Genomic DNA, 26637 nt, shown 5'->3' with positions numbered 1-26637 from the left:
ATGAAAAAGAATTTTTTTCATTTGCAAACTGGGTAATTCGATTTTTTTCTTCGGTCTAAAATATTACAATAATATTCAGAATTTATTGTTTTACCAGTTCGCAAGTAATCCACAAGCAAAATCCCTTACGTAGCATAAAAACTGATGCTAACATCTTATTGGCCAATTTCTGGGCACGAACTAGTTTCAGAGCGGAAGAACCAGGTTCACTCCACCCTTCAGTCTCTTATTTTTATTTAGAATCATGGTAATAGAACTAAGTCTCATCAATAGTGATGAACCGATGAACAAAATCCACTTTATCCTTTCTAAAACGCTCTAAATGTTGCTGAACAAGTCGCATTCGAATGTGTTTTTGTTCCATTGTTAGCGAGCGCGGCGCTGATTGTGCACACAGCTTTCTGAAACCCAATATTTCAGTCAAAATGTTGCTTGCACTGCCCACTGAGATGCCTAGGGCTTCTACTATTTCTCTTTCAGTCACTCGACGACTTTCCAATACGATATCCTGCTGTATTTTTTCCGCGATTTTTGGTATTTGTTGCTGTTTTTGGACGTCCTTGATGTGGATCGTCTTCTAGGCTTGTACAACGAGGTTTAAATTCAGCAACCCATCTTTCTATTGTACTAACTGATGGTTAAAAGTCATTATACACTTGCACCATTCGTTCATAAATTTCCTTTGCTTTTAAGCCTTCCAAAATAAAAATTCAATCACTGAACGATACTTAATTTTTACCTTTGTATAAAGTACTGTGACACATTGATACGAAATGGCTTGTAAACAAAGAATGAATTGACATTTTGAAATAAAACCTCAAAATATGTTCATATGAAGAGTGTACCAACTTAACAACTGTCTTGACTTGGCTCTATCTTATCGGTGCGCAAAACTTATTGAAGAACCTAGTATATGATATTTGTTGTAGTATAAACTACACTGTGCATATATTACGGTAAAAAAATGTGGTGTGCTTATAATTTCTCAACGGGGTATATACTTCTATGGTATGTATGAGAAGAAAGCGTAGGGATACGAACTAATAGCGGTGAGAGCACGTAAAAGCCGACACTTAGTATAGAATATAAAGTAAAATGTATATAACTATAACATGTAACTGTATATAGCCTCCGTATAAATATAATATAAATTCCCCACCCTCATAAAAATTCAATGATTATTAAGAATCGCCACGGTTGATGTGGTTCAACAAAATTCCATTTAATCAATTAAATACTTGTGAAGGCCATTATGAATTATTGCATTGAATCAACCAAGTAATTATATTAAGTAATCGGGTTAAGCACATGCACACGCCATAAATATCAAACAAAAAGGAAAATACTAAAAAAAAAAAAAACTAAAATTATATGTGGCGCAGTAAGGCAGAGCAACGGGACTTTTATTCATATAATAGCAGATTATCTGGCTTTCCGCGGGTGGAGATAGAAGTAAGCGTATTGTACAAAAACTTTTTTTATAAAATACTAGAAGTACCAAGTGAAATTCGTACCACCTAAATTTTGATGGAAAGTAACTCTTCATAGACGATTATGATGCCCAATTAACCTTCCAATCCCAATTCATATTGGCCGCACCGAGCACGCATGTCTAACAAAGACAACAGCCGAAGCTGATCAGTGGTAGCCAAAATGTAGTTGCTAATTAAATAGAAGCGTAAGCGTTCCTTTAGAGCTTAAATGAAACGTCTTCCTGATTCAAATGAATTCAATCCATTTCATTTACTTGGAAAAGATTTTAGTTTTTTTCTTATGGTGTACACGCAAATGAGCACGAGAACACGCGACATAAAATTATGAATGCGTGAAACGCAGAATATTCAAATTAATCCCGACGATTGGCCTTCTAATACGTTGATGGTCACCGCAAAGGGCAGACGCACGCGGAATTGCCGCCGTTTAAACTCGAATCAAAAGTCTGTTGATATCATCACAGCATTTTTCAAAGTTTATTCATTCATTAGGCTATGTTTTCGAAAAAGAATGCTAGAAGTCACAAAAGGTACAAACAACAAACGAGAGCAGAAGTGGAAGCTATTTCTCACCAATATTAACATTTTTGTCGGCAATAGTTGAGATCTCTCTCTCATCGGCACGGATTGCGTTGATTTTTTGCGGTAATTTTTATTAACATAAAATGAAGATATGTAAAGCTCCAAACCGTAAGAATAAGGGCTGCAGGAGCGACAAGTAGTTCTTGAGAAATCAAAAAAAGTTTTGTCTTGGAACTCTTCGACCGATTTTCTTTTACAATTTGAAGCGCATGTCGTTAGAAAGGCCTTAACCCTCATCTTACTAATACAAACGGTTATAATTCCAAGCAGAACGTGTTTTCAAGACACATACAAGTATACGAGTATGATCTGCAAAAAACAAAAAAAAAAATGGAAACTTGAGAATATACTTATAGAGTTATTTTACTAATTACATCCTTCGCATAGTGAAATTTTCTTAGCGAATTCGTAGAGACATTTTTTATTACATTTTTGATAGGAAACCAAACCAAACCTCTATGTCTATTTAGTTTACATTATTAAGGGAAATAAGGGATTACATTATAGGACGGTTAGGTTTCGGTAACGCAGAACCAACAGTCTTGGGAATGTATCTTAAGTGTCGAATTGCCTTATGCAGTAAAGTTTTTAGCGGTTAAATAAATATTTACAGGCGGCCGTCGTATCATTTGGAAGTATCCGGAAGAGTACCCTCGAAACCCGGAAAAGTTTTTCGAATAGCTGTCTCATCTCGGCAGGCAATGGCTAACCTCCGTGTGCATTTTGGTCATGAAAAAGTTCCTCATAAAAACTATTTGTTCGGAGTCGGCATAAAGGAGTAGATCCCCACATTTGTGGAACAACACCAAACCGCACGCCACAAAGAGGAGGAGGAGCTCAGTCAAGCACCCAAAAAATGTTTAAGCGCCAGTTATCTTTATTTATATGTACATCTTATCGCATTAAAGCCTTTGCGATATCTGGGTAGGAAGAATTGAATTCCCCTTAGCACTGAAAATGAAAACTTTCAATTGAAGTCTTCAAATGGTAATCGAGATACCATACTCTTTTTTTACTGTTATCAGAAACGATTATCCGTTAAGAAGATTACAACATTGAAAGAAAGGATGCCCTTTCTTATGTTGGCTGCTTTGAAATCTATCGCATGGCTTACAAGTAAAAATTTAGCAGCATTTCAATTTCAATTTAATAAACAATAAACATTCAATATTTTTTTAAACTAAACCATAAATAAAGAATTAAATAAACAACAAGCTAAAATCGGTCCGGACGGAACTTTTTACTTATGTACCCGCGCACACTTTAATAAAATTTATGCAGTTTTATGCAGTCGCAGCCATCTGCACAATCCTCGTAAACTTCAACACACCGCATTCTCGAATGTTAGGCTATAGTGAGAAGAAGGATTATATCTCAGGATCTGGCCGGTAGAAAGATACATACGCTCTGCGGAACACAGCCCCATCTAAGGTTTATTAAGGGGGCTGAGTTTGGATGAGGTACTGCGATGAGTAAAGTCGAAGTACATACTTTAATTCCATTCCTTAATTCATCATTCGTTCCTTATCGAGATATGCATTTACCCCAAAGTGGGAGTGGTATCGCCTATTGGAAAAGTTAATCGTGATTGAGTAAAGCGAGCGGGGTGTTCCAAATGGTACAGGGCATGGCAAACTTGTTTACGGATGACTCCAAGTTAGACGGATGAGTTTGTGTGGAAGTATTCTGCGAAAAGCTTCCTATAAAACTCAAATTTAGACTTCCGGAACACTATAGTGTTTTCCCAGCGGAGGTAGCTGCAGTTAAGGAAGCAGTGGATTGGTTTTTTGCTTCTGTAATTACTATAAAGGATGTAAATATCTCCTCCGACAGCCAAACGGCGATTAGGGACTTGGGCTCGTTGTTAGTGCGTTCGAAATTACTCGGGGAATGCCTGAGTTTACTCTTGATTGCATCCGAATACTTCAGTATTAGGATCATTTGGGGTCCAGGTTACAGCGGCTTAGAGGGAAACTGCTGGGCTGATGTGCTGGCAAAACATGGGACCCTGGGGACGGTTTGATCGCAAAATGAGAACCCGTGGTCTGCTACTCGAAAGATGCAGTGCGCAAACGTACAAAGTAGCAAGATCCTTCAGACTACGGGTAGATCAGAGGCGCTCGAGAGAACTTCTAAGGCTAATAAAGCTGCAGCTCTCGAATTTGGTAGGTATTCTTACGGGACATTGTCCTTGTCCTCTTTTTACATTGTATTTTTAAGAATAAAGCTCGAAGAAGTACCGTCAATGTCATTATGGTAATGACATTTTTCGAATTGAATCAGCTGAATGAAGGGGGAATACCGTCTAATTCATTTGTTGACGAAATGAAAGTTTTGCGTTAACTTTTGCATGGTGGGGTCTCATAATGGCAAAGAGAAAATTAATTATTTACAATAAAAGAAAAAGCTGATACTCTGAACAAATTAAGTGAGGGAATTTGCAGTAATGTGTTAGCAAAAAACACTACCGTGCATAGAGCAACAATAACTCGTATTAAAAAAAAATTAACAGTCGATAAAGAAGTTTGTTACGCGATCTGAATCTGGTCCAGCTAAAAGGAAATCTCTTAAGATTTTTGAGTTTACAAAAATAGAATAGAATCGGCCGCCGTAGCCGAATGGTTAGTGTGTGACTACTATTCGGAATTTAAAGAGGGAACGTAGGTTCGAATCTCGGTTGAACACAAAAATTAAGAAAACGTTTTTTTTTATAGCGGTCGCCCCTCGACAGGCAATGGCAAACCTCCGAATGTATTTCTGCCGTTCGGAGTCGGCTGGAAACTGTAGGTCCCTCCATTTGTGGGACAACATCAAGACGTACGCTCCAAATGGGAGGAGGAGCTCGGCCAAACACACAAAAAGGGTGTACGCCAATTATAAATATATATACAATATATGTAAAAATAAGAGAGGGTTGTTCAAATTGTTTACGGATCAAAGGGTCAGAAGCTTACCAAATACAAGTGATATGCTAAAAAAGAAAGCCAAGTTATTGCAAACTTTAAAGAGAGGCATAGAATACAATGGCTAAAAATTTGCGGAGAAAAATTATCAAAAATGATGACTTATTTTGAAAGCTCGTACCCGATAACACTCTTGTGTGCTCAAAAGAAACCTCGGGTCCAGGGCATAAGATCAATTGAGGAGATAATAACCTTCCTTACTTGTACAAATGCTGCTGGAAATCACAAAGCAAAAATAATGGTTATTGGGAATTCGGCGAAACCGCGTTCATTAAATTTTTTTTCTGATATGCCTGGTGTTACGCAAAGCAAATAAAATGGAGTCTCTACTGTACATACATATGTATGTGTGTATCTATCCCTTTTTATGCTGTGAACATTTTCATGTGAACAAAATTACAATACCCTTGTGTAGACTAGTACGCTCGGGTATAAATATATGTACATATGTATGTGCTTAAACAAAAATACAACGCTAATAAAAGGCTAATAAACCATAAACTGGACATTATTGAAACGCCAAGCTGTACTGGCATAGTATGAAGCGTAAGCAACTGATCAAAATGATGCATCCTTGAAGTGTTTTTATGGCTTAAATATTTTTATTATCAATAAAAGGGGATGTACATAAATGAATGTGTATGTACATACATACGTGTGTCATACTCGTATTTGAGTCAAGAAGTGCATACATACACACATATAGACATAAATTTCAAAGCTAATGTTTGCACGTATGCAACCGGCTTATCATTACTTTATTATGCGAATTAGCAATTTTGATTTAAAAGTACCATAAATACTTGCACAGATATGCACATAAATTCATATAGTATTATTACATCATAAATTATACATGTGCAGATCTTTCGCCAGGCACATTGTGCTAGCCTACAAATAAAATACCTTCCCCATAAAATGTTTATCGACATGTAAAACTTGAACGCTGGCAGGTAAATAAGCTTAGTCACTTTCTATAGGATGACATGAAAATTTATTAAAATTAAAATCTCCCCTAATCCTTTCCATTCCATGATTAAAGCACTTGTGAAACTTGTAAAAATTCTGGTCATTAACAGCTTTTATGAGCATAAAACAAGTTTTTCAACTTGGCCTGCCATTTGTCCTTCAAAATTTTGGAGAACTGGCACAATTAACACAGTTCAAGCAAACACTTCTCTACGAAGTTAAAATGGCATTATTTTTGAAAAAGTGATATGTTCACTTCTATTTTAACACTAAATTAAATTTATAATAAATATCACACCGTACTTGCACCAGTCATTTTTACATTTTTTTTGTTTTTGAAATAAATACTTAAATATATTTTATTCTACTACACCACTAAGTAAACTTTTCTATCAAATGCGACAATATTTACATGAAATACTTATATAACTGACAGCTGACAAAAATTTACATCTGTTTGCCAGCCGTTAGAATTTCTAGAACAAGATCATTTGTTTTTTTTTTTTCGTTTAAGTCTCCGGCATTGCTGATCTGGATCGGCAAGTTGCCGAGTCTCCAGGTTGGTATGTTTTTTGAGCTTTTCGGTATGAGCTGCAGCGAAATGTTTGACAACTTCTGATACTGATGGTATTTTGAGGTCACGCTGTAAACCGGAACTCCTCACATACCATGGAGCGTTTACGGCGCCTCTTATGAACTTGTTTTGAAATCGTTGAATTTGAAAAAAGGTGAGTTTGTTTGACACTGCCGCATAGCTGTATGCCATAAGTCCGCACAGATTTAAGTATCAGGTCAGTCCATAAGTTCATGCGTTTTTTAAAGGTGGTTTTAAAATTAATAAAAAAGATGTTTAAAGTATTAATTAATCAGTAATACATTTTCCTTCATTACAATGTCTTCCCAACGTTTAGGCAAATTTTTAATTCCCTGCTCAAAAAATTGTTTGTCGTTGGGGCCAAAATACGCTTTCATATCCCTTTTTATAGCTTCTTTTGAGGAGTAGTCTTTGTTACTCATATGTGATTGAAGTTCACGGAAAAGGTAATAATCACAAGGTGCAATATCCGGAGAATATGGTAGATGCGGCACTAGCTCCCATCCGAGCTCCTTCAGCTTGCCTAATGTTTGCCTTGCGGTATCAGGTCTTGCGTTGTCGTGGTGAAACAAAAGTCCTTTTCACTAAACTCGACCGATTTTTTTTAAGAGCCTCATTCAGGTTTGATAGCTGATGAAAATAATAATCAGCAGTTATCGTCTGGTTTGGTTCCAGAAGTTCATAATAAACAATACCGGCCATATCCCACCAAATAGACAGAAGAATTTTCTTAGGGTGAAGGCCATCTATAGGGGTCGGTTCTGGTGTTTCATCTTTATCTAACCATTGGCGTTTGCGAGCAGGATTGTAAGGGACCCATTTTTCATCACCAGTAACGATACGGTTCAAAAAAACTTTCATTTTCAAGCCATTGCAGCAGCTGAGAACACACATTCACTCTCTGCTGAAGGTTGGCGACGGAAAGTCTGTGCGGAACCCATTTTCCCAGCTTTGAAACCTTTCCCAACTGAACCAGGTGCCTGTGAACTGTTCCATGCAATGAATTTAACCTCTGAGCTATCATATCAAATGTCAAATTTGGTTCAGCTTCCACGAGTTCAAGCAAGGCGTCGGAGTTACAATAAAGACTTCAGAACGACCAGCACGCGGGGCATCCTCCACGTCGCAGTTACCACTTCGGAATTTTGAAAACCACTTTTGTGCAATCCTTACACTCACGGTATCCTCTCCGTGAACAGTGTTTATTTCTGCAGCAGCAGTTGTTGCATTTTTACCACTTTATAAAAAAATACAAAATATGCCTCCTATACGCGTTCGAAGGTTCCATTTTATTTTTTAACAACACGTGCTCCTATCCGCGATTAAAATCACTTGTTAAATGCACAATATATCAAAGAAAATATAAATAGTTCCGTTATATTCCGCGCATAACCTTTTGTATGCAAAAATCGTACAAAATTAAAATTATGGGTAAAATACGCTCAAACTTATGGACTGACCTGATACTTGGTTATAAATTAAAAGTTTGTTTTGTATGAAATGAGGCAAACTTTTCCCAGTTAGGTTAGCCTGGTTGGCAATAAGCCACGCTTAAGCCTTTTGGTACCCAGCGATACCAGATGGAGACCGACCTCTATGAAAACTGAAAATAGACATGAAAGCTGAAAGTAGATGAGACTACATGATGGGATGTCAACGCTTTTGGCGAATCGAAGCAGAGCTGGGAGATCCGTCTTTGAGACGTCCTCTAAACCCACAAACTGTGAGGTTCCCAGGCATTTTAAGCGCTTTTTTGATAATGCCGGACAAACGCACGGAAAGTGTTCTACAGTTTACTCAACATCCTCTCTGCATTTCCTGCATATGTCCATCTTAGTAATCCCTATTTTGTGAGCATGTGCAACCAACATATCCGCATACCTATAATAGCTCTGCAGTCCTTTCGCGAGTGCGTAAGTACGAATTGAATCGGTTTTTTACACATTTTGTTCTACACATGAACATCTTTTGCATGTGGTTAGATTGGTCCACTAAGCTGTCCGCTTTGAAAATACTGCTGTGGTCTGGCAGCTTGATAGGCTGCATAATCCCTCGTTTTGAGCAGTAAACGCCTGCTCCCACCCCGACCAAAGTTTTAGAGTCATCTGTGTAGATGGGAAAAGTCCTAAGGCAAGGCTTCATGCCCTTGCGCCATCCCTCCTCTTCAGTTGTAGTATGAAACCTTCTCTCCCAATTAAAGTACGGAGTCATGTAGTCTGTGCAACCGGAACTCCTCTTTCCTATTGAGCTATGTCCGAAGATTCCACAAGTGAATACTACAGCAGCCACTAACCTCCCCGCGGATTTCGCTGCCAGATTTTCCGCCATAAGGTCAATAGGTTGCATGCTGCGCATCAGTTCCAGCGCCGCCGTTGGAGTGGTTTTCATCACTCCTGTTATGCTCAGAGTCGCTGAAACCTTTCCAGTGGCATTAAGTATGTCAATTTTCTTGTCGCAGTCCACCATACTAAGGCCCCATACAGCAATATAGGTCAAACTACTGCCGTGTAGCAAAAATGGATCAGTGAGGGCGATAGACCCCAAATAACGCCCAGCATTCTTCTACATGCATGCAGCGCATTACTGGACTTCTTCACCCTGCTTCACTGCAAGTTACTGTCCAGTACTCTGAGGTACCTCGCATGATCTTAAAGGGGGGGGTAAGGGATAAAAATAGATTTTTTTTTTTGCATGTTATTGTAGTAAAACATTTCAAAAATTCCGTGTTAAAATTTTAAGTCAATCCGAGCAAAACTTTTTAAGTTATAGAGCATAAAGCCGAGCCGCCTCAAACATCTGCCGAGACGCAGCAGTTGCGCGCGTAGTCCGTTACAAACTTTAAACGCGGTTTTCTCGAACCTTTTTTTTTAAAGTTCGTAGTCATTGGCATTTGAAAACTACTCAACCGATCCTTTTGAAATTTTGCACACATATTTTACATATAAAAAACCTCCCGCCAACGATTTTTTTTCGCCATTTTTTTTTTATATTAAGGTGGTTTTACACCTACAAAATGGCGGCATTTTTTCGTCAAAAATCACTTTTTACTTCAAACGACTACCAAATGGCTGAAAATGAAAATAAATCGTCAAAATAAACGTTGGGGGGAAGTTTAACTCATACTTTAACTACAATAAATTATTCGATTTTTTTGATTTCAGATGATTCTACGCTGAGATATGCTGACTACTGCAAAATGTATTTTTGAAAAGACGTCTACGTAAATGTGCTCTCATTCGCTCATTTTGCAATACTTTTACATGAAAATTTTATCAAATATTCTTGAAATGTTACTTTATAATATGCAACAACTTTCAATAAACTGACTTGAACCGTTTCGCTACAATAAATTCATGAAAAAAGTGTTTTTTTAGCGTTTATCCCAGACTAATGGGCCTGTATTCCTTCGAGTAAAGGGAGTTGTTTCCTTCTTGCAGTAAACCAGTTTATTTTTTGCATTTCGAGGTTTAATTTCGCTTCTTTTATTTTAACGTACTCCTTCCAACAGAGTTTGGCATCAAGCGTCATTCTAAGTACTTCGCAGTAATGGAGTTCGAAATTTGAATGTCTGATATTTAGTATATAGGACGATATTAAAATTTTTTATTCCTAAAATCTACATGAAGTGATTTCGCATCGTAAAGTTTTATATGCCACTTTGTAGTCCATTTGGTAATTTTGTTAACATCTTCCTGAAGCTTGCACGTATCGTCAGCAAAGGCAGCTGTAGTGCTAGTCTTAGAGACCGGAAAGTCAGATGTGAAAATTCCTTGTGGAACCCCAGCTTTAATTGGCTTTAGGCTCTAATAAAAGTTATCGCACTTGATCCTGAAATATCTGTAATTTAAATACGAAGTAAATACGTTCGAAAAATCTCAAACTTTCACAAATGAAAAAAATTACGCTATGACACAAATTGCAAATTATCTTCAAGTTCACATGCAAAACAACGTATACAGGACGTTAGAAGAAAGAAATGCACACTTCCCTATATTGCATACAAAACAATAAGTCCATTTATACAAATTTCAACCAGCCGCGCAATTGATACATCTCGGTCTGAAAGGATTAAAGCCCATATAATAAAAATATCTGAGACGTCAAACTTAACAACTATAGTATAATGAACTTTACTTTAAAAATTCTTAATTTTAGAATTCTCAATCCTTCCTTTCCACATTTATTGCCTTTTTGGCATTTCTTCCACGAATTGTTTTACGGAATACTAAATGTGTCTGAAATCAGGTGATCTTAGCTGTTGAAAATTATGTCATCCAACTTATATATATATCCAACTTATTTGTATCGGGAATATAGATTTGTACAGTGGTTATGTGCTTGGCCTAGTCTTTCTTCCAACTTGTGGTGTGCGTGCAGATTTTTTCTTGAAAATGGAGTGACCAACTGGTTTATTCTGCTTCCAAATTGCAATGACTTTGTATGAAAGCCGCTTCATGACAAAATTTCATTTGAAGGTGTGCCATTGCCAATCGAAGTACGGTAGCTTTTATAAAAAACATTTTTTTTTTATCCTGTACTGTTTTATATACACTGTGGGTATCTAATCCGCGGACAACTGTACATACGACAGTCGCGCATACAAGAACACGGCATCTATGATATTTGTGCAAAGAAAATTAACGCCTAGCGACAGTAGAAGTTTATTGATAGTAGGGGTGGGATTATTTTCGAATAATATTCGAATAAACATTATTCGAATAAAACGAATAATACTATTCGTTTCAAATAATTCGAATAGTTCATTATTCGAATACCTTACTATTCGAATACCTCACTATTCGAATAGTTTACTATTTGAATACCTCACTATTCGAATACCTTACTATTCGAATACCTCACTATATATTCATTTACATCAGGGAGAAAATGCTTTTAAAAATATAAAAATTACATTGGCCCTTCTCATGGTGCATGCACTTGTACATAAACCGATTAGTAGTCCGCTAATCTAAATAAATATTTACCAAAAATATTCGAATAGTGAAGTATTCGAATAGTGATGTATTCGAATAGTAAGGTATTCGAATAGCATTAGTCGAATAAACGAATAAAAAATTCGAATAAATATTATTCGAATTACGAATACCTCTCGAATAAAAGATTTTATTATTCGAATAATTTTTATTCGAATAGTCCCACCCCTAATTGATAGCAAAAGTGAAACCGTTAACTGATAGTTGATTGGTTTCTGAAAAGAAACATTTTTTTTTAATCTTAAGAGTGAGGTACCTGTTAAACGCTAAGCTAATTAAAAAACTTTCACATTTTCTCTTGTAAAATTTTGTACCAAAGCTAAAGCTTTATAAGTACGAGGTTCATATAGGGTTCTTCAACAAGAACTTTTACTCAAACGATAACTCAGAAAATTTTGATTGTCATTATTGAGATAAGATATTTAGAAAAATTATAAAAAAAGGCCATAAGGCAACAGCGGGCAATGACCCATCACTAAAATACGTATGTATGTATGTGCGTCCCCGTACTTAAGTAAGCACTTATAGGTACATATATATTTTCATATGTATACGATATATCACACATGCGATGTTTACACGCATTAAAAGAAAGTAATTGATTTGTAGTGGTAAATATTGACACAATTAGGCATAATAAACGCAAAAAACCCTCCACGAAAGCAACACAATGGTGCAGTTAGCGACCAGCGTGTCAGCCAAGTACTCGTATGATAGATTACCAGGTTTGCTATTTCGCTATGGTGAAAAAGAAAATTGTGAGGGGAACTTTGGCTGCCACACCACTTGGCTGATTCGACAGCCGCGTTCTGCACGATCATTCACATGTATTGACACATCCGTCCAATACAAGGATGATAGAATACATGGTTGCGTCTTCCGAATTCGCTGTGCCGTTAGAGCCCATGAATAAACGAATAAAAGGAAGGGGAGTTATTTGTTTATGGAAGAGGAAGAAAGTATAGACAAACTGTTTTGCCACAGCGTATTCCGCATCACATGTTGCGCAGACGGCAAGGCAGTCAGTCATTCGTTGATTTATTTCGCTTATCATTAAAACGAGCTAGATTTTAAAGACACCCCAAGTAACATCAGGCCATCAGCTGATTCTGTCAAATCTAAAATCTTTTCACCATGCGTGTCAGGTGCTACGATCTACTTTATGATAGGGACAGCAAGACTCAGAAATGAATACACCACCCTCTTAACTACCACAAATGCATGGTGAAAAGAATTGAGAAGGTGAGGCCAATACCAGACCGTTATCCGGCTCTCAGCGAATTTGACAAACTGCTGTCGGTTCAGTTTTCGACTGCCGAATTGCTCGTGACTGAAGTTGCAAGCACAATTTTGTTTTTCACCATAGGTATTGGCCAAACCTTGTAAATCTATCATCTTTACAACAAATGCTTGTGGTAGGGGAGCTTATCGATATTACAAGCTACTTGCTAACTGAAATAAAATAATTTTTATATAAGTTGTGGACATACAAACAAGGCATACAAATATATCTCTCAATAGTCTTACAAAACAATTCGGGTGAAGTTTCATAAATTTAACTCCCTATCTCACCAAGCGAACGCTGATTGCATGAAAATCATCTCATGCGATATAGAGCAAATGGATACTACTCATCGCAGGTCTTATGCGATAAATCGCAGAGCTAATGGCATGAGGTTTACCCCTTGCAATGAACTGCCTCCCAGAGATTTTGACAGCTATATTTTCATTAATGCGAAATCTTTGTGGTGATTACATTATAAAATCAAAGGTGGAATTTAAAAACGAAGCGTTTCTACTAATCCCATTCGTATATTGAACATTTCGCATAAAACCTGCGAAATTATTGGTCTCCCAACTTTTTTTTTTAATTTTTCGCATGATAAACTTTTTTCTTTCGAATTTCTTGTTGGGGATAGTTAACGCTCTTCATGGAATAATCTCCTCAAAACGTCGCAATTTTTATAGTAAATTAAGGTCTTCCTAATTTGGTCTCAAGTGCATCCAAATGATTTGAGAAATCTCGTTTAAAATTACGTTCAACATTAAAATTCCCTCTATAATAAATTTTAATGCGGCACCTTTAAAGCCAATATTTCTTTTCCATGTGTGTAATTTTGACCTTTACTTTAAAAATCTGCAAAAAATATTAAATTGATAGGTCGATGGAGGGTTGAAAAAAAAATTTCCCGCACAATTTTTGTAAGGGCCTTCGCAAACCTAATCATCAAACAAACTCAAACAAATATATGTATGTATAAAGAGAAAGCGAAAACGTTTATCAGGCTTGTGAGAGTTTTATTAAAAATTTGGCAATTCCTTTTTTGTTTGATTTTCGTTCATTTGGACGATACAAAATAGCTAGTTATAAAGTACATTTGTGCAAAATTACCAATTGCAGCGCCATATTACACTTAAGTAAGAAAACAGTAAAAAACAACTGCAGCAAAAACAAAACGAGACCGCTGCTGATTTCTGGGCGCCAATAAACAAGAAATTTCTATTACGTTTACGTATAAATCATGCGTTCTTCACCCTAACTGCTGAAGCGTTAATGCAAATCTAAAACACAAAAGTCCCCACGAAGAAGAGGTAGCACTTTTTTCAATCATACACGATCAGTTCAATTTCAGTCCGTCAAAAAGGGATGAAATTCAATTATGAAAACCTTTGTGAGTTGCCAAATAAAGGGAGCGTTGCTCTCTGATAAAATAAGGGCGATCAAAGATCTTGTTGATGTAGAAAAAAAGAAATGTGGGAAATTCGTTTACTGGCATCGCCCGGCCTTTCTTCACTAGAATTGTTCTTGGGTGCTTAAGTGAAAAAAACCCCGAATAGCTAACAAAGGCAGCCGCACTGTGCTTAGTTCGTTCAATGTGGAAGATATAATATTTCGTTTATTTTTCATTTTATTTGCCTTATATACTGCAGTTGTGTTTCTAGCCTTTTGGGTCGGTAGAGCGAAGATATCAAAAGATATTTAATTGGAATTATGAGAACCCCACTATGAAACTTTCCGGGATTAATGAGCATAGTCTCAGCTATAGTACCAAAAAGAAGGTAGTTTCACTTGAAATCTTTTGAAGGATATAGGGATTTTCGTTTGTTCATATTGCTAGCAGTGTTGCCGAAGATCGTCAAGGGTGGGTTTGATTTTTTTATCCCAGGCTGTGAATGTGACAATACGCTCACTAGAACCTTATAGGCGATATTTAGAAGACTAATCCCGCGGTAATTGGGACAGATTGTAGGATCGCCCATTTTATGGATTGGGCAGAGCACACTTAAATTCCAATCGGCAGGCATGCTTTCATTCGACCATATTTTGCATAGGAGCTGATGCATGCACCTTACCAGATCCTCGCCGCCATGTTTGAATAGTTCAACCGACAGTCCGTTGGCGCCTGCGGCTTTGTTGTTCTTTAGACGTGTAATCGTTATTCTCACCACGTCATGGTCGGGTAACTAAACGACAATTCCGTCGTCAACTATTGGGGTATCGGGATCTTCACATTCTCTGTTACATGAGCAGCTGTCACTATTTAATAGGTTCGAGAACTGTTCCCTCCATAATTCAAGAATGCCCTGGATGTCAGTCACCAGATCGCCGTCTTTGTTCTTACAGGAAAATTATTAGTGTGGCTTAAAACCTGGAAAGTCTACCATCGACCAAATATCCACAATACGCCACGAAAGGAGAATCGACACACAATTCTTTTCGTCGACTTCAAAGCTGCATTCGACAGTACGAAAAGGAGTTTCCTGTATGCCGCGATGTCTGATAATAAATGAGGTTTCAGACAGAGTGACTCGCTGTCGTGTGACTTCTTTAATCTGACGTTGGAGGGGATCGTACGAGCCGCAGAACTTAATCGCTCAGGCACAATTTTTTATAAGAGCGTACAATTGTTGGCTTATGCCGATGATATCGACATCATCGGCCTTAACAACCGCGCTGTTAGTTCTGCCTTCTCCAAACTGGATAAAGAGGCAAGGCCAATGGATCTGGTGGTGAACGAGGACAAAACGAAGTACCTCCTTTCATCAAACAAACAGTCGGCGCACTCGCCGACTTGACAGTTATGATTTCGGGGTTGTAAAGGACTTCGTATACTTAGGAACCAGCACTAACACCGATAACAATGCCAGCCTTGAAATCCAACGTAGAATCTCTCTTGCCAACAAGTGCTACTTTGGATTAAGTAGGCAACTGAGTAGTAAAGTCCTCTCTCGACGAACAAAACTAACACTCTATAAGACTCTCATTATGCCCGTCCTAACGTATGGCGCAGAAGCTTGGACGATGACAACATCCGATGAAGCGACGCTTGGAGTGTTTAAAAGAAAGATTCTGCGTAAGATTTTTGGACCTTTGTACGTTGGCAACGGCGAATATCGCAGGCGATGGGATTGTGAGCTGTATGAGCTTTACGATGACATAGACATAGCGCAGCGAATAAAGATCCAGCGGCTACGTTGGCTGGGTCATGTCGTCCGAATGGATACAAACGCTCCGGCTTTGAAAGTATTTGATGCAGTATTATGCTGCTACAACAACAACCGTTTCCATGACAGTCGGTTCTACGTTACCGAAACGACCCAGATTATATCCGACCAAGGACTCCAGCAGCACTCACCGTATGTAAGTATGGGAAATGTTTATGCTGCTACAACAACAATACGCTATTCGGTTTACACGATTAGCCACACAAATTGATTTTTTAAATAATGTTTTGATGTCGGATGAAGCGCATTTGCATTTAAATGGTTATGTCAACAAACAAAACTGTAGATTGTGGGGCTCTGAAAATCCAAGAGCAACGCACCAACATCAGTTGCACCCATCTACTAAATGTACTGTTGGAGGCGGTGTTATGGCCACTAGAGTTATAGGTCCATATTTCTTCGAAAAGGAGGGTGAAACGCCAGAATCGATTTCAGGTGCTTCTTACAGAACATTGATTGAAAACTTTTTGCGGCCAATGGCGGAGCAATATCCTAATTTGTGGTTTCAACAAGATGGAGTAACTGCGCATACTGCTAGGCAGTAGTCTTTAGTCATTAGTAGGTCTTATGTGGCCCACCCTGTATAATACCTATTGTGGTTTCAGGGGTTATTGTAGTAAGAGAAATGGAAACTATAATGAATAAGATATACTGTTGCCATGAATCCCATTATTTAAATTCCATTATTGATTAAATAGTTTACCTAAACAGTGCACCTAAATACTACCCTTTGATTAGTACTGCAACGCATAACGGATATTAGCTAATATTTGCATAATTTTCAATCATCAGTACTCCCTTGTATTATCTTGAAAGTAATTTCAGCTTCTCCAGGTATGAATCAGGGCAATCTGAACAAAGTAGGCATTCGCTATAATAAGAAAGCACCGCGATAGGTGGGTTTGCCTCCAAAGACAGAGGGCGCCAAGTATTTTAATCCCCACTCATCTCTTATCCACATTCACACTATGGACATTATTCAGCCATTCCAATATAATAATCAGTAGGGTCATAGGTATGATTTCATCAATAGTAATTGCCTATAATACACATCTTCACGAACGCTTTGTTTCTTCTTTATCAGTTGAGCCAACAGCTGTGGCTGATAACAAAAATCATACATGACAATCACAAGCAACACACAATGCAGTAAGAAGTTCATTGTTGAGCACCTTATTACTGAAGGCTTAATTAACAAAGTCTGAGAAACCAGACAAAGAGAGTCGACAACAATAGCAAAGGGAAGTATGAGGCTATGTGTGCGAGGAGCAATACCATAAAGGCGAGTTAGTACAAGGTGGTGGCGCTGGAGCAACAATTTTTACATATTTTTTTTTTTGCAGTTTCGTGTTTTTAATGTTCAAATTTCAATCAGAATGTAAATAAGCAACCAGAACAACAACAAAGGCGCAGGTCACTTTACCGTTCAAAATACAAAATCGCAAGAAAAACCCAATCAACTGTTCTACTCATATCACCTTGTATAGGTTTGCCTCGGAAGCAATATGAAGTGATTATGAGCACTATATCAGATTATGCTTACATCAGCAAGCTAAAGAACAGAAAGTAAGGCATGTGTTTTTGAACTTGAAATACCAGATATGAACACTCATGCACGCATACTTATGTAAGTGGTTATATTAACCCTTTATGGGCTAAATTTTTTTCTTAAATATGAAAAAATCATGCAACGCAAAATCGATTACTATAAACCTATATATGCCAGTTAAAAAATATGTAACAGTTTAGACAACTTTATAAGAATTTATGAAATTTGTAACTTTGAAGCAATAACGGCTTACAATGTTTCGACTTTTGTATAGAAAACTCTTAAGCGCAAAATTGCACAACACAGTTTGAATTTGGCGTAAAACATAGACGTAAGTTGCATCTGAAAGTTTTTACTTTTGGAACTCTTTAACACCTCCGCTTTATGCAGCGCGCTCTGTTGTCTGAAAAAATCGGTCAATGTGCTACTTAACGGTTTGTACTGGAAATAAATCCTGGTCGTTCTGGTTACGTAGAACCGATTGTCGTGGGAACGTCCTTTGTGTCCTTAAAGCAGGACGTCCTTTATGCTCGTGACATAAAGAAAACGTAAAGTCAGTTTTAAATTCTGATAAAGAACATTGACGCTGGGAGCTCATACAATGCATTGAACAATCTCTCTTAAATAAAAGCCACGCATTCACTACCGTGAAATCTAATAGATGAAACATCATACGTTGGTACAATTTTCTTGGTCGAATTTTTATGCGGTACAACGCTACCAATAATTCGACCAAATCTACCACAATATCCCAATGTAACCCGAAACTTACAAAACTCTATCATATCGAAATAGTGACAGAATGATTACTGAAATTCAAATAAATAATTTGTTATTGATATACGACCCCAGAGCTGTTATGCACGTTTTTTTAGTTAGCAAGCACTGGCTAAAGTTCAAATAATTTCAATTGCACAATATAGTGGCGTACCGCACACTAGACAGACCTAGTTTACTAGGGCAGCAGCCCTTGGTCGGGAAGAACCCGACTCGTTCCGGTGACGTAGAACCGACTGCCATGGGAATGGCCCTCCGGTTGCTATTTGCAGACAACTTGCAAGGTATTTCATTTCACATTTTAGGTTGGTGGTGCTGCCAAATGTCATCAGTATCGGTCTTGGCTATTTCAAAAGCATTACATAATCAAGACGATGTATGCGCCTTTTTGTGAAAAAACTAAAACTATTTGGTAAAAAGTGGATATATATTGGCTTGTGACCTGAAACGTACCTGGGCCCATATAGGGTTAATATGCTTATGACATTATCATTCTACATATGTATGTACAACAAGTTTCGAATGGCTGAAACAAAAAGTTTTAAAAATATATTGAAATATCCACCCGGGAGCCATTCTACCTGAAAGAAAATCTCCTCCATTAGATGTATGAATGTAATCTAATAATGAATATTTAAAATTAAAACATCTTTAAATACCCTGCAGGAAGTTCATTGGTATCCAACTGGTACAAAACTATCGCTATTTTGCTATCCTTCTGAGTGTCATAAGAACTATAAATCGTTCAGCGTTGTATTCCTTCTCCGACAGTTCTATATCAGTATTAAAATTTAAACAAACTAGTAGTAAACCCTGAAAATCGGTGTGCTCCAGGTCTAAAAAATATGAAATCAAATGAACGGGCATCAGTTGTCTGTTAGTTGGCTAAATAACAGTCCAAAGTATTGATTACAAGCCCGCGGAAGTATTTTGCCTAAAGGAAACACAAACAAAGAAACTCAGTTATGGATTGCAAAAGTAATAGTGTGATTGCATTATATTTGGCTGGAAAATCACAACCAGCGATTGTTCGTGAGCTCGAGAACCTTAAAGTAAATAAAGTTTTTGTTTATCCCACCATTACTCGATACAATGAAACGTAATGGAAGTAGTCATCAAAAGACTGCAACGTCACGTGAAATGGTACAAAAAGAGAAGAAGCGACTTGAGCGAAATCTTCGATGAAGCGCCAATCAAATAGCTAAAGAACTGAAAATATCTGATCGTAGCATCCGCCGCATACTGAAAAATGAGTGCAAGGTCTAGCCTTGTAAGATCCAAGAGGCGCATGATCTCACACCAAAGCAGCAACAAATCAGAATTGAGAGAGCAAAGGAGTTGCTTCTCTGGGCCGAAAGCGATATATTTCCGAACATTATGTTTTCTAACGAGAAAATTTTTCACATGAAGCAATTCGTAAACTTCCAAAACGTTAGGGTTCATTTGACCGACCATTCATACGAGAATTTGAGTCGTAGATTGGCCACCAGGAGGCAGCACCCGCCATAGGTGATAGTTTGGACCGCTGTAATCACAGATGGGCGCACTCCAAACGTTTTCATCGAGCCCGGCGTCAAAGTAAATGCAAAATATGTACTATCGGGAAAGTATTCTGGAGGCTGCTTTGAAGCCGTGGGCAGACAAATCTTTTGATGGCAGACCAATGGACGTTTCAACAGGACTCGACACTGTCTCATAAAGTTCGAGTGATCCAAGAATGGCAAAAAAAATAACAACGTTCCGAACTTCATAACGTCCACACAATGGATTTCAAATTCACCAGACGTGAATCCGATAGATTATTCTCTTTGAGCCATTTTGGAAAGCAAGGTCCGAACTAAAAGATTCACCAGTCTCGAGGCGCTGAAAAAATCATTGTCCGCGAGTGATCCAAAATATCTGCAAGTCATATCAGCTTGGGACTCGTTTCTGGACGATCTCAAGTCCATAGTCAAGGCGAGAGGTGATCATATCGAGAAAGAGTAAATGGATTCTTAATTTTGTATTATCTTCACAATTGAATTGAATTGAATAAAAGTAATTCACCAAACTAAATTTATGGCCTTTTTAATTGGTTTCACTTCGAGTACCGGACCCTGTATTGTAGATACGCGTTCGTCTCATCAGAAAACAACATCAAAACAACTCTCCTTGTTGCGCTCAAGCATAGCAATGCTTTAAACTTTTAAAAATATTTCGAAACCGATTCAATGAATCTTAAATGTAAAAATTGTATGCAAAGTCTCAGAACGAGGACTTTTTTTGTTACATAATACGTTTCTGTACGACTAGTAAATCTCTAGAAATTAGCGACGTGTCGTAGAGTAATATAAGATTGGTTACACCTATACTCGTACTTATAGAAACTGCTTCTCTCTCATTAGCCGAGTTGGTAGTTAAAACGCACCATTGCTTAGGTTCGATTTTTGATTTTTCCACCCACGAAAAGTTAATTCTTTGATAAAAACAAAACCGAAGTTAAATACTTGTTTATTACATAAGAAATATGTCATTACATCCTGAAACCATGTAAATACGATATTCTCTGATCTACATCGGTATGTAAATATGCTTTCTTTTTTTTAAGGAATTCGTATTTTGCAATCTCTTTGTTTACAACGGCTTTGTTTGTGAACCATGAATATTTTTACCTAGCTTTAACTGGGCATAACCCTTATAAAACTCCATTTATTATAATATATTACCCTTAATTTGAAGAGAAAGTGTTTGTCATCTTCCGATTTTTCTATACTTAACCGTTTATGCTGTACTAAAAGTCATTTTATGCCGCGATTTGGGCAATTGAGCACTGCAAGGGCAATCAGCAAAGTATTTATTGCTGGATGGCACACATAAAACATTTGTATGTTAAACCCTAAAATCGATTTTTCGAAATATTTCAACCTCTGATGTGCCTGCATAATCCAAATATGTAATATTATATTTATTCTCACGTACTCAAAATATATTCTGCATATTATTCGAATCGAGTCATAAATAAGTTGATTGCTATGTAGCGAAATAGTTTTATACAAAGGTTTTTTCCCAATGTAAATAAAATATATTCTGAAATATTTACTTATTTATTTATTTATTAAGCTAATATACAGTACAAGTTGCATTACAGATTAACCAAAAATATAACAAAAAAGCCAAATTGGCGAGGTAAAATAAAATCAATTTATATAAATGCCAGATTAAGCAATTAAACGGAGATTTTTTGCGATATTTGATTTAGATAAAACCATATCAAGCAGCTTCGACTAGTTAAAGCAATATATTCCCGAAGTTTACAAGCTACAGTTGCATTACTCGTTGATTTAATTCTAAAATTTTGTCCATAAAAAAGGTAAAAATTGCGAAGACTGTTTTGTTGAACATTAAAGCATATCCGCTTTTTGGGAATGCATTAACACTAACGCCACCCAGTGGATCCAGTTTTCCTAAAAGCATTTATTGATTTTTCCTGATTTTTTAGAATATGCAGCCCCAAAATCAGCCAAGTGGTCAGTTTAGGAGGAAAGGAATTATGAGCACATTCCCTCCAGAATTGTATTCTTAATTCTTAATTTCATTCAGAATTCTTAATTTCATTGTATTTGAAAGATTCAAATCATCTTCTATCTCTTCATTCATCTAGTACTTAAATATTACATCAGTTGCCGTGGTCTTCATACCAGGGTCAGAATGTACGTGAAGAGTGATTTTATGCGTATCCTTTTTTGTTTCCTTCCAGTGGCGCAGTCAATTTCTGAAGACAAATGTCGCTACTCGCTATGCAAGTAGTGCAGTCATTATTTTTTAATAATAGTACCCTGCAGGGTAATAAGGCGCCCGCAAGGTAGTCTGCTGGCTCTTTAAGTTTTTGGTTTTTTTAGTTTTAATGTTGTATGGGGTAGAATCGATATACTTATGTGTAGATTATAAAGTACAGTAGGTTCTGTTTTTATGCGGCTTTTTTTATGCGGTTTTGAAATAGTGCGGTTTTTTTTTAAATTACAAAATGCATGTCGATCTATCGGGAATTGTACATATAAACAAGATTCTAAGCCAGCTAAGCAAAAACTCATCACAGATTACATCAGAAATGCTAATCCTACAAGTATGGAACCGCCTGCATAACCATCTAGATCAGACGTGTACATTTCCTCAAGTGACGAAAGTGATTTTACGCCAAATCCTAAACGAATGCGCAACATGCGGGTATAGTCTGATTCTATTTCTGACGATGTAAATTTATTTTTCGGTTCTAACGTTTCTTAAATAAAGATATAATTTTCAAAAATACAATTTTTTGTTTATGCGATTTTATTACATTATTTCAGATTTATGCGGTTGTAGCACTTTTGAAACGTATCTATAGTTTTACTATAGAACTAGTAGCTTTTTTTATTGCTGTTTCTTGCGGAACGTATCTACCGCATAAAAACAGAACCTACTGTATAAGCCTTTAAAACATTTCGTAGATTTCTCAGACCGAAGTAGCGGCAGTACAAAAATCTGTTGATAGCATACGACTAACTTTTGAAGTGAAACTTCTTAGGCGTCGATGGACGAGCAAGAATGGAGAGTAAAATTTCGAGGCCATGCAACGTTTTGGGCATTTTCGTTCCGCGAGAGAAAAAAAGATATAATGAAGAGGAAAAGGAGAGAGAGAACTATACGTTATATAGGTATATCTTAGGAAATATATTTTTGGTGCATACTTTTGGGCGTTATATTTCCTTGCTGCCTACTGGTTGGGGCGTTTTTTGGCCCCAATTTTTTTGGCCTTTTTTTTTGGTGCCTACTTTTTGGCGCTTATTTCCGTTCCCTGGCTAAAGCTTGTGCGCACTATAAAGTGCTACCCATTCCGGCGTCGGATTTATTGGTATTGCCTTGCGGTAATTTGTGCCGTTGCTGCGGTCCTGCAATCGCTGCGTTTCTGCGGGTGATAAACGCTCGGAGTAGTGCGCGTTGTTGCCACGGTTTGTGTCCGGCGTTTACCTACACCGGTCGACCCTTCTCCGTTTTTTGTAAATTTTGTCTATTTATATTCTCTGCAAATGTTGTGAATTTATTTAGATATATATTATTTCTCTCTTTCTCTCTTTCTCTCTCTCTCTCTCTCTCTCATTCTCTCTCGGGTCTCTCCCTCTTTCTTTGTCTGCCTTGAAAGTTTCACTTCTGTTATGTGTACTACGCTATACGCACTTTTATTTTCACAACAAATGATATTGGCATTGACAAAAGTAACCAAACAGCCCTCAAAGTATAATATTTAGCTCCATCATGAAGTGGAAACACTAGGAAACAGTAGCGCAATGCTACAGATTCTTTAGAGGTTGCTTTTAAGCCGGTTGCTTATAAGCTGGTGTGGGCACATACCGGTGTAGATATACATAACATACCAGTTAGCTAAGAGGGCTGACGAGCTTACATGAAAGAGATCTCACTAACCTGCAAACGGTTAGGTCGGCTCGACTTCTTTTCCACAAGCTCAGAATTAACGAATTCTTCCTTAAAAAAGCAGGCAGGCGAAGGAAAGACATCACTATCTGCAACACTTCTTAAGCCACTGTGGCCAAATTAGAGCAGAAGAAAGCCGGAAGAGTTCCTCTCCCTGAGTAGCAAAACAAATATCTACAACCATGAGTTACTTATTGATCTTATTTCTTTGTTTTAATTCACTATCAGATCTATAGCTTCTTTAAACAGTTTCGAAAAGGCAAAACTAACGACAGTCGCCTTTGTGAGGTAAAACTGTAAACAGTGAACTCAATAATCTGTAGCATGAAATTTCCTTATATTTTTATTTAATAAAAATGAGTGATGACCATTCATTATTTAAAAACATCCCTTGGCGTTTAGTAATTGCTAAATAATTGGCAACGAAACAAAGGAAAAGACGTTCACCCCTGATTTGAGCGAATTTTTGTCTGACAGAAATAATAAAATTGTTTTGCTTAAAAAATTGGTAGATTTCAAGCCTTGTGCTATAATTGCGATTGAAACCCGATTAAAAAATAAAAATAAATTTGAAGTAGACCTACCACATACAAATATATGTACATACATAGACGCGTGATAGCAGATCTCACACTATCGCACAGGCGCTGGGCGCTCAAGCGTTGAAGCGCGCAAAGTTGCTCGCAGAAGCAAATAATTGCAAAAAAATGTATTTTTTATTAACATAAATTGAAACAAACACATTTATTGCTGGACAATCAGGTCAAGTTATTTGCATAAAATTGTATGCATTTTTCAAACAAATTATACTTAAAATATTTTTCCGCATTATTTTCTTTCACGGCCCGTTTATTTTTTTCACATTTTTATAAAGCATATTTGATGGTTTTGCTTAAATTATATAAATTCAAGTATAGGTGTATAAATTTTTGATGCATATTTTAATACAATTACCATCAATTCCATTTATTTAGTGTTAAGAAAATTTTCATTAATTTATCAGCGCGGCAAAGCGTTTGCTTTTCTGTAGAATTTCGCACTGCCGCTTTTCAATAATTCATATTATTTTTTACCACAACAAATTCACTTAAAATAGTTGATTAATGGTATTTAATTTAGTTTAGCTTTTTTACGATTTTCTAAACATTAATTTGTGTGCTTTCATTGCCGTGGCACGCACTACCGAACGGTTCAATTGTTATGTTTTTATCGCCTTTGTTCGATATAACACAAAATCGTAGGTACGTACATAATAATATTTCCTTCCTTGAAAAAGAACAGTCTAGCGGCGATGCGATTGAAAAAATCACTCTCTCATACACAGAATTTAGCAGTAAAACTGAAAGTGACTGACTGAAAAGCGGCATCACTACACAACAAGACCAGCTAGCGTTGGCTGCAGGCGCAGAGGTCTGCAGATACACTGCGAAAAATTGGCGCTGAGAATTTTTACAAAGAACATGCAGCGAAAATGAGTGCTACTAATGGGCATTTAACATGGCTGCAGTTTAAAAAATATACATCAGTAAAGGGTGATCAAATCGGATTTTAAATTGAAATAAAAAACAAAAATTCAAATTGATTGGATCATCTTTACTATTTTTGTGTAGAACCATTCATGACATTTTAAAGACAATTCCTTTCAAGTGATTACCGCAAACTGCGCCGTAATTTGGGCACCCGTAAAAACCAATTTTGAATGACTCCCTGGAAAGCTTCGGTCGGTATCTCGCGAATAACTTTGGTAATATTGGCCTCCAATGCCTCTATCCAAGCTGCTTTATCCACAAAGCAATTAGATACATAATCCCACACATAAAAGTGCAAAGGTGTGATATTACATGCACTTGGGGGCCAATCCATTGGCCTGAGGAGAGAGATAAGTTGCTCATCGAAAAGACGACGCAGTAAATCTATTGTTTCACGGTTTGCATATCAGCTATCCCCGTCTTGTTGGGACCATGGAATGTTGGGGTGATCACGGACTCAAATTTCCGTTTATCATGGCGCGATAACGTTCGCCATTCACTATTACATTGACACCAGCCTCCCTTTTGAAGAAATATTATTTATCCAGCCCATAGACCACACCAAACAGTTGTTTTCAATGGATGTAATGGCATCGGGTTGCTTTCCAGCCCAAATACGACAATTTTGCTTATTGACGTAGCCATTAAGCCAAAAAAAGGGCCTCACGCTGAAGAACATAAGTTGGGCGCGCGATGAACATTTTTCAAAGAGCGTCGCTTTTCATAATGAAATTGTACGATTTGTAAACGTTGTTAAGGCGTAATTTTTTCTATGATGAAATGCCAATGCATAATGAAAAAAAATGTTTTTGGTTTGACAGTAGTTACCTGTGATATGCCAAAAAAACGCTATTGGAAAAAGTACCTCACATCTCATCATCCTTTATACCTATATACTCTTATAAGTACATAGTACATACTTTATGGTGTTATGTTGTCAGGTGAGTCTCGATGTTGCTCTATAAATGCAGGGTCTTACAGTTTTATACCGCTGCCGAATAGATGCCGGGCAGTTTTTTTTTTTTTTATGTCAGATATAACTTTTCTTCATGGCAGATATAACTCAGAAGTTTCCCAATACCAGAGAGGAGACCACTATTAGAAAAAACCTCTTTCGTCACTGTGGTGTTTCATTCACACAGTGGGTTTCAGAGCCAGCCAATACCGATTAGTGCACATAAAAACCCATTCGGCAACGACGGCCGCCCATTCGGTCAAATGTCTACTTTTCG

The 26637-nt window shown here is 37.2% G+C and overlaps 1 protein-coding gene across 2 annotated transcripts in view; it reads right to left on the bottom strand.

Moving 5' to 3' along the window:
- The window catches only part of LOC129243145 (adenosine deaminase 2-A-like), a 63092-nt gene extending 37882 nt beyond the window's left edge, over positions 1-25210 (bottom strand). Inside the window, exon 1 of one of the 2 annotated variants that reach the window (XM_054880304.1) lies at positions 24831-25210. The gene's annotated coding sequence lies outside the window, so the exon portion shown is untranslated. Of the gene's footprint in view, positions 1-24460; positions 24559-24830 lie in introns of those variants that run through there. The other variant, XM_054880305.1, reaches the window with a different exon arrangement.
- Between the last annotated feature and the right edge of the window lie 1427 nt (positions 25211-26637).

The sequence above is a fragment of the Anastrepha obliqua genome, chromosome 3 (genome assembly GCF_027943255.1).
Source record: "Anastrepha obliqua isolate idAnaObli1 chromosome 3, idAnaObli1_1.0, whole genome shotgun sequence".
In the NCBI taxonomy this organism is placed as follows: domain Eukaryota; kingdom Metazoa; phylum Arthropoda; class Insecta; order Diptera; family Tephritidae; genus Anastrepha; species Anastrepha obliqua.
The sequence above is the reverse complement of the archived record's forward strand: the minus strand, read 5'-3'. Positions and strand labels throughout refer to the sequence as shown.